The 11,559-nt window shown below is 40.4% G+C and overlaps 1 pseudogene; it reads left to right on the top strand.

Moving 5' to 3' along the window:
• The first annotated feature begins 10,015 nt into the window (after positions 1-10,015).
• On the top strand, positions 10,016-10,498 carry LOC109941870 (P-loop NTPase domain-containing protein LPA1-like; annotated as a pseudogene).
• The last annotated feature ends 1,061 nt before the right edge of the window (positions 10,499-11,559 follow it).

The following is an 11,559-nucleotide window of genomic DNA, read 5'->3' as shown; positions in this document are numbered from 1 at the left end:
ATCATCCTTGTTAATAAGCAAGTCATTTTTAATATAGGGACATGACCTAATTGAGTGTCCCTTTTCAAAACATTCACTACACTTTTTACTTCTCTTAGTGTGAAGTGTGAATTGATTATTACCTTGGATGTTACCTTTTATGGAGGCATGGTTGAGGCTTTTGGTAGAGGTATTGATTTTCTTCTTTTGTTCCCTCCTCTTGACAATCCCCAAGTCCTTGACATTTTCTTCAAGCGATTTAGTGCATGCCATGGTTGTTCCCGTCTCAAGCTCCTTCACCATGTGATCACGATTATCTTGAGAAGGTTGAGCAATGCACTTCCCTTTTAGTTGTGTCAAGCTCATTTTTAGCCTCTCATTTTCTTCTTTGAGCTTTTGATATGTATCTTCTTTTGTTCCTGCAGATTCTAGCTCAAAGGAAGATTTGCTTGTCGACGGACAGCAAGCATTAGCACATGGTAAAATAGTTTCAATTTGAATACATGTGCATGAGTGAGGTTGTTGGGATCTTAAGTTTTCTATCACAACCTCATGAGCAATATTTAACATGATATGATCATCCATAAGATTTTTATGAGAACATAGAACCATATCATATTTTTCTTGAAAAGCTAGATTTTCATCTTTTAGCTTTTCTACTTGGTCCTTAAGCAAGGCATTCCTATTTACTAATTGAGCGATACAATGTAAAGAGTTATCTTGCTCAATTGAAATAGTTTCATACCTTTGGACCAAATCAACATGAGAGCACTTTAGCTCCTCATGTTCTTTAGTCAACTCGTCAAAGTGTAGCATTTTCATAGAGAGAAAATCTTCTAGCATTTGACGAGCTTCGCTTTGCTCTCTCGCTCTTTTTAGAAGTTTGAGCATGACCGCCTTATCTTCTAGGCTTAGATGAGCGTAGAGTTGCATGAAGCTTCGTTCATCCTCCTCATCCTCATTTGTGCTTCCGCTATCATTTTCATTAGCCACACAACATATGTGGGAATCGAAATGGGAAGACAAACCTTTTGGAGAGGTGGATTCATCCTTTGGTCTCCATTGTTCATTTTCTTCTTCTTCCTTCAAAGGGTTAGTTTCACAAATACCAAAGGAAGTAGAAGCACAAAATGAACTATCATGTTTGGACTCATCAAAATTGATTTTAATTCTAGTCCAAATATCATGCGCATCATGAATAGACTCATTATAATTCGAAATGAAGACACGATAATCTTCATTGCTAAGAGAATTACTTAAGATGTCATAAGCTAGATAGTTTAAGCATATACATCTTTGATCTTCCTCGGAAGTATTTTTCTTATCATAACTAAAAGGTATAATACTCTTGTATAAGATTTGTTCTAATCGAGGATCTACAGTTCTAAAAGCATTTATCACCCTAGTAGACCATGAATCATAATTAGAACAATCAAGAAGCAATATTTCAAGAGTTACCTCATTGTTTTCCTTCGGAGGTGTCTTCTTGTTCTTTTGGGTTCTTCTTCAAGCCATCACTTCGAGTTGTTAGACTCAATATGAAGTGTCTGCCTCTGATACCAATTGAAAGTCGCCTAGAGGGGCGTGGATAGGCAAAACCTGAAAATTATAACTTTACACCCCAACTAGATCCCTTGATTAGTGGTTAGAACAAAATTCACAATTTATCGGAGTATAAAACTAAGTCCTTTGCTCGCAACAAGTATTATTATCAAAGAGTGCGGAATTTAAACAATAGCAATACTACTAGAAATGTTAGAGGAGAATAATGCAAGAGGGCTTAGTTAAGAAGAAGATAAACACAAGTTCTTTCTTGCAAGGAGTTGCTTCTCTAAATGAGAATTTAACTTGAAGCAACACAAAATAATGTTAGCAAAGAGTAGCCCAAGAGAACTTAGAAAGGGAGAGAACAAACAAATCACAAGCAATAAACACACGAGACACGGGTGATTTGTTTTACCGAGGTTCGGCCCTCAAAGGCCTAGTCCCCGTTGAGGAGTCCACTAAGGACGGGTCTCTTTCAACCCTTTCCCTCTCTCAACCAATCCCCAAGATCAGCGAGCTCTTCTTCTTCTCAAGGATCACTTAAGACCCCGCAAGGATCACCACACACTTAGGTGTCTCTTGCTATCTTTACAAGCCTCCAAAACTTTGGAGGAAGTTCAATGGGAGTCAAAACTCCACGCACAAATGAACACAAGATGTAGCACACACTTTCTCTCAATGAATCTCACAAGGCACTAGAGCTAAACTCTCACAAGAGGCTTTCTTTTGCTTGCTCTCTCTTTTGTGGCACTTGTGTGGTTTGTAGTGGTCTAAATCTTGTGTATAGGATAGATCAATGAATAGAGGTGGTTGGGAGGGCTTGGATATGTCAACTATATGACTTGGAATGTTGCTTGGGCTCCCACACCTTAAAGTGGCCGGTTGGGGTGGTATTTATAGCCACCAACCAAATTGTAGTCGTTGGAGAAGGCTGCAGGCGATGGGCGCACCGGATAGTGTCCGGTGCACCGCCACGTCATCTTGTTTTTAGGGCTTGGAGCTGGTCGACCGTTGGAGGCTTTGTCCTCATGTGGCACCGGACAGTCCGGTGTCACACCGGACAGTCCGGTGCCCCTCTGACCTGCTGCTCTAACTTCTACCGTGGTACTGTGTTGCACTGTTCATCCGTCAGAGTTGACCGTTGTGCGTAGATAGCCGTTGCTCCGCTGGTGCACCGGATAGTCCGGTGGCACACCGGACAGTCCGGTGAATTATAGCGGAGTTGCTCCTGAGAAACCCGAAGCTGAGTTTGAGTTGTTTCACCCTGGTGCACCGGACACTGTCCGGTGGTGCACCGGACAATCCGGTGCGCCAGACTAGAGAACACTTCGGTTTCCTTTTTGCTCCTTTCTTTTGAAGCCTAGCTTGTTCTTTTTATTGGTTTGTGTTGAACCTTTGGCACCTGTAGAATGTATGATATAGAGTAAGCTAGTTAGTCCAATTATTTGTGTTGGTCATTTCAACCACTAAAATTACTTAGGAAAAGGTTTGACCCTATTTCCCTTTCATATTTCCCTGTCATCTTTTCTCCATCTGCCCATCTCCAACCATATGTTTTTGATGATTTTGTTCCCTGGCCAGCATTTCAAAAGCTAAGCTTTCTGAGTATTCAGAAAAGATTGAAGCACTATCTTCTAGGCTCGCTGCTTCACTGGTACATTTCTATTGTATTCATTCATTTATTTGAATTGTTCCTACTATCATGATTAGTTTAGTTGCTTGCTCTTTATAGAATTGAATTTAAATCAATCACAACATATGATATTATTTTTTATCTTGACTATTACCTCTTATAGCTTTTAGATTGGATATACTTATTTGTTATTATTATATTATTGTTGGTAGAGCCTAAAAATGAAAAGCCAATTACTGAAAGCGGAGATGAAATCTGTTATGAAGGAGCAAAGGCAAAAAGTCCAATATCATTATTATCGGGACTACGAAGGAGATCAACGTAACAAATGGAAGGAAGTTAGCCTGATGATGGTGTTTTCTGATTTAAATGTAAGATTGTGATGATATGATGGATGTTTCAATTGGAGCCTGCTATATAGTCCTCTTCATCATAGAAGGTTATGCATATGAACTCTTGGGATTTACAAAATTTGCTTCTATATGTTGGATGCAGCGTAATCTTACATCTTCAGAACCAAAGGCTGATGAACTGGCAGCATCAGAAATGGTAGTTGCATATAACTCCTCGAATTGGGTATTATTAGTTGAGGGATGACCTCCATATACTGTCAAGTAAGTCACAGAAAGTGCTCTGTTCAGCTGGCTAGATCGGGTAATTGCTATTGGTGTGTTCTGTTCTGTTTTTCTATAGCATTTTTGGCGGGGTAATATGAACTTCTATTCATTTTTCAAATATATTCTAGACCCTAACTAACTGATCCAAAATGTCACATTGATTGATATGTGGATTTGATACTTCTGACTCCATGCAACTACTTGGAATGTTGCTTGTCCTGTTGGTTCATTTTTTATTTCAGTAGTCCCAGTTTACCCATATGAGATTTGTTTTTTTTGTTTCTTCATGTATAGTGAGTTTGGATTTAAAATTTTGTAGAGGACATCATGTAGGAGTTTAGAAACACACATGTTGGTTAACATTGGCTTACTCATACAAAGTAATGTTATAAAAAGATTGTACCATAAACAACATTAAAACACAGAGTTACCATGCTTCAAACTGCATTAGTAACTCAGAACAGATGCAAAATAGTTTCAGTAATAGTGTTCTTCATTAGTTTTCTTGCCTCTGCATCTTAATTTCACTTCATCTTTCCATACAAATTATATAGTAGTTTCTCTTCTATTTAAACATGGGCCCGATGGCGCGGCAGCTCTGGCGGAACCGCCCGAATTATTCCAGCTTAAGTGCCTAAGTCACGCCTCAGGGGCCGTAACACACTTAAATCAGAATAACCCGTCAGTCCCTCAGATCTAGTCTGATGGAGCCACTTAACCAGGATCAAATTCCACAATCTCACTCGAAGGTGAGTCACAGAAGAAATACAATAAAACAGGAAACCTCAAATTAAGTGCTGAATTATTACATAGGTCGGAGTTTTTGAGTAGCGAATAGGAGTTCACAAAATAAAGTGCAGCGGATAATCGATGTCGTCGGTATCGAGGAAAATGGGCAAGGCCTAGCCCACTACTCCTCGTGCTCCTCTCCTGCCGGAGCAACATCCCACTCGACCGTCCAACCCGGTGGCAGGGTGGTAGGCCAAGTCACACCATCAACCATTTCTTGAATGGTACCTGCAAAAATTATGCCACAAGCAAGGCTGAGTATACTAATACTCAGCTAGACTTAACCGGTGTGAGGAGTCTACTCCTCTACCTCTAGACTATGCAGTTGTTTGGCTGAGGGGTTTGGTTTGCCAAAAGCACTAGCTGTTTCTAAAATCAATTTTTAGCTTTTCAAATTCTATCCTCATTAACTTAGCTAGATTTGCTCCTTCTAAGCATCCATGGTGACAAGCATTTAGTTCAATCAACAAATTATCTCATGTAACCTCATTTCACTTCTTACTCGATGCAGTACAAGGGGTCAAGCAGTCTCATTAGCTGCGAGAAGCAGACGATTCGAATCGAGTTTTAACCTTGCAAGGTAAACCTAAACACACGGCATGTCAGGGTACTCCGACCCCACACATGACAATCGTCCCCATCGATTCCCCGTTCGCGTCCAGGCCTCACCGCCTTGGCATACAATGCTCCACTGACCTCGGCTGCCGCCGTGCAGTGACCGCATTTGTACCCACCATAGCTAGCATGGGAGACCCAGTCTCAGGTCGCATGAGGGATAAAGTCTGCGCCCGGCTTCACTCAGGTACTAGGTTTACCGGTTACCATTTTTCCCGGCATGTGCTTAGTACGTTCAAAAGCTTGACTCAAGTATCCACACATTAATCCATAATTCCTTTTCCCGTCTCATGGACAAGGCATCCTCCCTGGATCCGAGTCCATAGACTAACATATATCCCGTTATCAAGATGAATACAGTCAATTCCTGACCTCGCGCGAGTGCTAGAAAAATCACTCGACTTCTATCGAGATCCTGATTAGCAAGCAGCTACTCGACCTAGCATACTAGTATTCATCTCAAAAAGGAATCCTAAGTTCATGCAACTAGAGGTTTCAAGCAACTCCTACACTTAAGTGCACATTACAATCCTACAAGCATTAAGTGTAGTAAAGTAGCATATAATAATACGATTATGCATATAAACCGGGGCTTGCCTTCAATTGCTGGGGCTTGCCTTCAATCCTACAAGCATTACAATCCTACAACCTCGGAAGCTTGCTCCTGGTCCTCCTCTTGGACAGATCCTTGCTCGGGGATGAGCACGTACTCTCCGTCGGCAAGATTACAATCTAATGAATGCAATGCGTAAGATATATGCAGGATATAATAGGTGCTTTAGAAATTACAACTTTTGACGGTGTATGATCTTCTTGAGTTAGGCAAGGTTAAACTTCACTTATGTAAGACCTTTGGGTGGTATACTTGGTAAATTGGGTCAAACTTTAGCTAAGGTAAGTGGTAGGTTTATTTTTGGGGTTCCACTGAATTCTTTTTAAGTCTTAGTGAGAATTGATAAGTACTCAAGTTAGACTTATTGGGGTGAGGTTTATTTCTTCTTTCCTTTTCTTTTATTCTCTTAAATGTTTTGGAGTGGGTTTGAACTACAAGTTGCTTAAATAAAATTCCACAAATTCTGTAAAAATTACAGCGGCTTGGTATTGGTGTGTATTTCTTTGCCGCAAAATTTGGGGGTTAGAAGGTGAATAGTTTTCTCTAGACAAAATTTCCAAATTTTAGGGCAGAAGGGGTGCTTTGAACTACAACTATTATTTAACAGTGGGTAATTCTCTAAAACTTATTTTTGCTGGCTTTTATGTGCTATAACATGACTTGATACAAATTTCTAGTCCTTAATACCTTTTAGTTATTTTACTATGGTTTTCTCAAGTTTCTAGCCAAAGAGGTGCTTTCTACTACCACTATATTTGAAAAATATCAAACAACCGAGTTCTTATTTTTCTTAGTTTTTGTTTTGTGCAAGAGAAATCATTCTGAAGTTTGGCATCTTTTTGCTTAAGGGAAGGGGTGGTATGCATTAATTGGATTAAGTGGCCTTTCTCATAAATTATTAGCAATAGGCATGATTTTGCTCCTTTTTCATGGGTTTGCATTTTTCTCTGGTGGTTTATCTCATTATGGACTTAGCCAATTTTTGGTTGCCCATTATTGCATCATTAGGGGTTATTCATGATTTATTTGGAAAATGCCTCATTATCATCTTATATTTATTTTCCTTACTTAAAATGTTGGGCAGAGGTGTTCATTATTTTTGCAGTGGGGTTCTGGTGGTTGTAAGTCCACAGGATTTTTATTATCCATTTTGGGTATAGTTTTGAAATTCTAATAAATGATTTTCAGTTCAAGTAATGCTAAATAAAACATTTTAATTTAAAACTGATCTGGAGTAATGGTTTCTTTATTTTTCATAGATTCTTTGTTACTTAAGAAAACTAGGAAAAATAATTTTACTCACTGTTCATTAATTTCCAATGCCTTTCTGATTTTTCCTAAGTTTTGGGCAAAATAGCTTTAAATGAATATCTACACTATATTCTTCAATACTGGGGTTCCTACTATTTTTAAACAGTGCTTAAGTGAGGTTTGAACATCTACAAATTTTCTTAGGTTCAGCACAGAAGAAAAACTAATTTTCCTTAATTAAACAAGGTTTGGTCAGTTTCTGTTTTTAATTTTAAACTCTAAAATTCAGAACAGAAAGCATAGGGTTTATCATTTTTAAATGATAGTTCATAATATTTAGGATCTAGCAAAATTAGTTTGACAACTTTTTATTAAGAATTCATCAAGTTATGGATTTTCTAAGTTCTCTGGTTATTTTAAAAAGATTAACAGAATTGATTAAATGGAAAACTACTTTGCACTGGGGTCCCTGGCGGGTGTTTTAAGTTTTCTTCGCGGATCAGTCCCTGGGCTACTATTCAAATGAGTCACTGACGTTATAGAAAACCCCTCGAGTTCTTTTAATCCTAACCCGAGGTCCTTCTCCTAACTTAAACAGTAACCGCGGCGGAAGAAAGGGCGGAGGGGCTTACCGGCGGCGAGATTGCTCCAGTGAAGTGGTCGAGGACGTAGGGGAGGTCTCGGGGATCACAACGGTGTGCGGGTCGCCGTCGGGGATGGTCGGAGTTGGCCGGTCCACGTGCGCAGGCGGGGATGCTCGTCGGCGGCGAGGAGTCCGGCCTGCTCACGGCGCGATAGTTCAATTGAACGGGTCAGAGAGCTTCACGGGATGCCAGAGAAGATGTGGGTGCAAGGAATTAGACGAAGACTCACTGGTTAGCTCGGTCCACGCTCGGCGGCGGAAGACCGAAGTCCGGTGAAGTCGATCTCGGGCTTCCGGTGAAGTCCGGCCTGGTCCGAGGGCTTGGAAAGCTTCACGGGCCACTGGCGGAGCTAGCCGAAGCACTGGCTCGACTTGGGGGTGGCTGGAGTGGGCTGGCCACGGTGGTCGAAGCTCTGGCGGCAATGGCGGGCGGAAAAGAGCTCGCCGGAGCAAAGGAGGGGTGGCTGGCCGGTGATGGTGAGCGCGGGGTGAAGTGAGGCGCGCCCGGGGAGGCTTTATAGGCGCGGGCGAGCACGGCCGAGGGCGGGGCTCTGACAAGCGCTTGGGGCGTGCGCGGCGAACGCCAGTGCGCGCTCTGGCGCCTAGCACAGCGTCGAGCACGAGGCAGCGCAGAGAGAGGTCAAGTTCAAGCGCGTATTGGCCCCAAATCTTTGAGATTATGGCCATGATCCCGTTGAGAGATCTCTTCCTCTCAGGTCCCTTTGTCATTTGTGTGTGGAGGCTAGAAGGTTTTGCTGACTGGATTAAGAGATAGAGAGGTGAGAAATCATGTTTGTCTCACTGCCACACACAGGGAGAAGATCTCTGGTTTGACGTGTCCGAGGCACGCGTCCCAATGCCATCTTCTGGCACACGACAGAGGGGTTAGTTAGGCACATTTTTGTTAATGGGGCCATTAGGATTCGAGTTAGGGATCAAGGTGAACATCCTCGATCTTTCGCTCAAGGTCTGAACAGAATTCTGAAATTCAGAATTCCCATTAAGTCCCCACATGAGAAGCTTGATTTGGAGTTTTATTTGAGTTATTTTGGCCAAGCTTTCTCAACCTTTCTTGTTGCTTAATGAATATACTTCAATGTTTATAATTGGCTCAAGTCATGATTTTAAATTTTTCATACCCTTTTCCTTATTTTCTTGAATTTTGCTCATGGGGCTCACTTAGGGTTTTTATTAGGGTTGCAACATTATTACCTTTTTGAAGGACCCATTTGTTTGATCATGATACTTTTAAGTATATACTTGGGGAATTCTTCATTCTTAAGTTAATTTGATGCTCATGCTTACTTTGGTTCACATAAAATGATGGTTCTTGGTTTGGCATTTTGAGAGAAACCCTAGGTGACACTGGGGTGTCACAGCAGCACCTTAGTAATGTTTTATGCATCTTGCAAAAATGGATATTGGTCATTCTAGAGTTTTACTTACTAATAATTTATCATTTTATTATGATGTATACTGATTAATAGTCTATCATTTTATTATGCTGCATATCGACTAATATTTTATCATTTTATTATGATGTATACCGAGTAATAGTTGTATGTGCTGGAATTTTTGCTCTTGGTAGCATTTAAATCTGATTACTCCTTATGACCATTGCTAATTTAGTAATTCTCTATGTCTGATAAAATGGCATTTGATGTCAAAACTTTGCTCATTTACAGTAGTCATGCTTCCATTTTTCGACTAAGAATAACATTGATCAATGATACTACCAATTACTAATTGATTGTACTATTAGTAACACTGTTGTTCTATTCACATAAGTAGCTGAAACTCTAGAACGCTGTAATGTTTTATGCATCTTGCAAAAAAAGGATATTAGTCATCTAGAGTTTTACTTACTAATATTTTATCATTTTATAATTTGGTGCAGTTTCTGGTGTATTCCGAGAGACTAAATTCATTCTTGGGCAAACTTGAAAGAGGTTCTCCATCCAAAACTATTTTGATCCCTAAAGCCTCTTCATTTCAGTCATATGGTCTTATCCTCTCCTTTTGGTAAAAGAAAATTATTCTAGTAAGCATATCTCAACCTCAGGCGAACAAAATCCAACACCTGAGAATCCTGCCTGGCCAGGCAAGTTTGCCTGGGGACATAACCAAACATGCCCTTTCTGTCTACACGACACACAATTATTTAATACATGTTGCCTGTATTTTGAACCAGGTAAGGTGCTGTAACAGAAGATTCAAGGGGTAAGGTGTTGTTATCTTACTATACTTTTCGTAACAATGTTTTGTGATAGTTTTTTATTCCCATGACAAAGCACGAGCATATACCTATATATATGTTTTAATTTGACGACCCTCGTGATGCTGAAACTGATGAAGACCTCCGATGAAGAAAGAGACATGCTGCACATGCACGATGTATGGGCGATTTATGTTAGTGTTCAACAATTTGGTTTTTTGTTTTCCTTATCTTTTCAGCACCTCCTAACACTGCAAAGTTAATGTTCTTCCACGTCACAGGGTACTTGCAGATAGATGTTGGCTCTACAAATGAACACTCGACCAAGTCAGGTGAGGATTATGAGGGCCTAGCCATGCGTGACGTGATGGCGACTGGTCCGACGATGAGCAGCAAGCTGAGAGCAAAACCAAGAACTCGCCTGCCCTGCAGAGCAACATCCATAGGAGTGAGGCAAAATGGCTGGTACCACCACAACATGGACCTGTTCCTGAAGATGTCCAAGGAGGTGGTAGCCAGCACCATAATGTCTTGCGCGTCATTGTGCCACCTGCCGGCAACACGCTGCGCTGGTACCAGCGGGTGTTGTGTTTCTTAGGCGTCTGCTTCTGTGCTTTGAGCTATGCTATAGAGTGGTTGTGCCAACTACTGATTTTAAAATAAAAAGGTGAGCTGAGAATCATTGTTGAAAACAAACATGTAACGGTTCATTCTCATCAGTTGTGCCAACTACCAAGCATTTCATTGATCAGAATCTGTCGTTGCTCATGAGAACCAAACGTAAGACACTTCTCAATAACATTGGATGCAAATTTCTGCTAGCTTATCTTCACTATCTTTTCTCGTATCAATATAAAACACATTTATACATAATTTTTTATGGTATTATATGTTTCCGTTGCAACGCACGGGCACTCACCTAGTGAACAATTTCATATTGCCTAACAGCAACTCCAAAAGAACGTGTAAACTAACCACAAAACAGATATTAGTTAAGAATAGTGGTTTTTCTTACTCCAACAGCTCCATCATTCTTCTCCAAAAAAATCACGGCCCGCATCCACAGTGTGTTCCATCCCTCCCCAATCCATTCTTCAACGTATCGGATCATCCACAGCCTCCCGACGACTGTACAGATTGTGCCACATGTCACATTTAGAGGAACCCCAACGACTGTACAGATTGCGCCACATGTCACATTTAGAGGAACGATTGAAGTACCTATCATGATTCACTCTTAAAACTTTTTAGCCTACTCTTAATAATCAGTTTTTGGGTTAAAATTTTTAACAACCTTTTGAAGTTGCTCTAGGAATCTTCAGAGTCATCTTAAATGCAGTTCTTTCATCCAATCGTGTCTTCATATATAACCTCCACAAATGGGACAAGAAAACGTGTTTTACTACTGTTATATATTAATAAACTAGTAAAGTATGTGTGCTACGGTTTTCATTTATACTTATATTAATACTTCATCTGTCCTAAAATAATAGTCGTTTTAGATCTAGATATATATATATAGTTTATATATTTAGAGCCCTGGGCTCACATTAACAAACAGAAGCCCTGATCCAAATTAGTTGGTTTGACTCCACCAATTTGCAACTCAGACCCACCCACAACCAACATCAATTAGGAAACAAATCAACCCACACGTGC

The sequence above is a fragment of the Zea mays genome, chromosome 8 (assembly GCF_902167145.1).
Source record: "Zea mays cultivar B73 chromosome 8, Zm-B73-REFERENCE-NAM-5.0, whole genome shotgun sequence".
Lineage (NCBI taxonomy): Eukaryota > Viridiplantae > Streptophyta > Magnoliopsida > Poales > Poaceae > Zea > Zea mays.
Note: the sequence above shows the minus strand (reverse complement) of the source record. Positions and strands in the feature narration are given on the sequence as shown.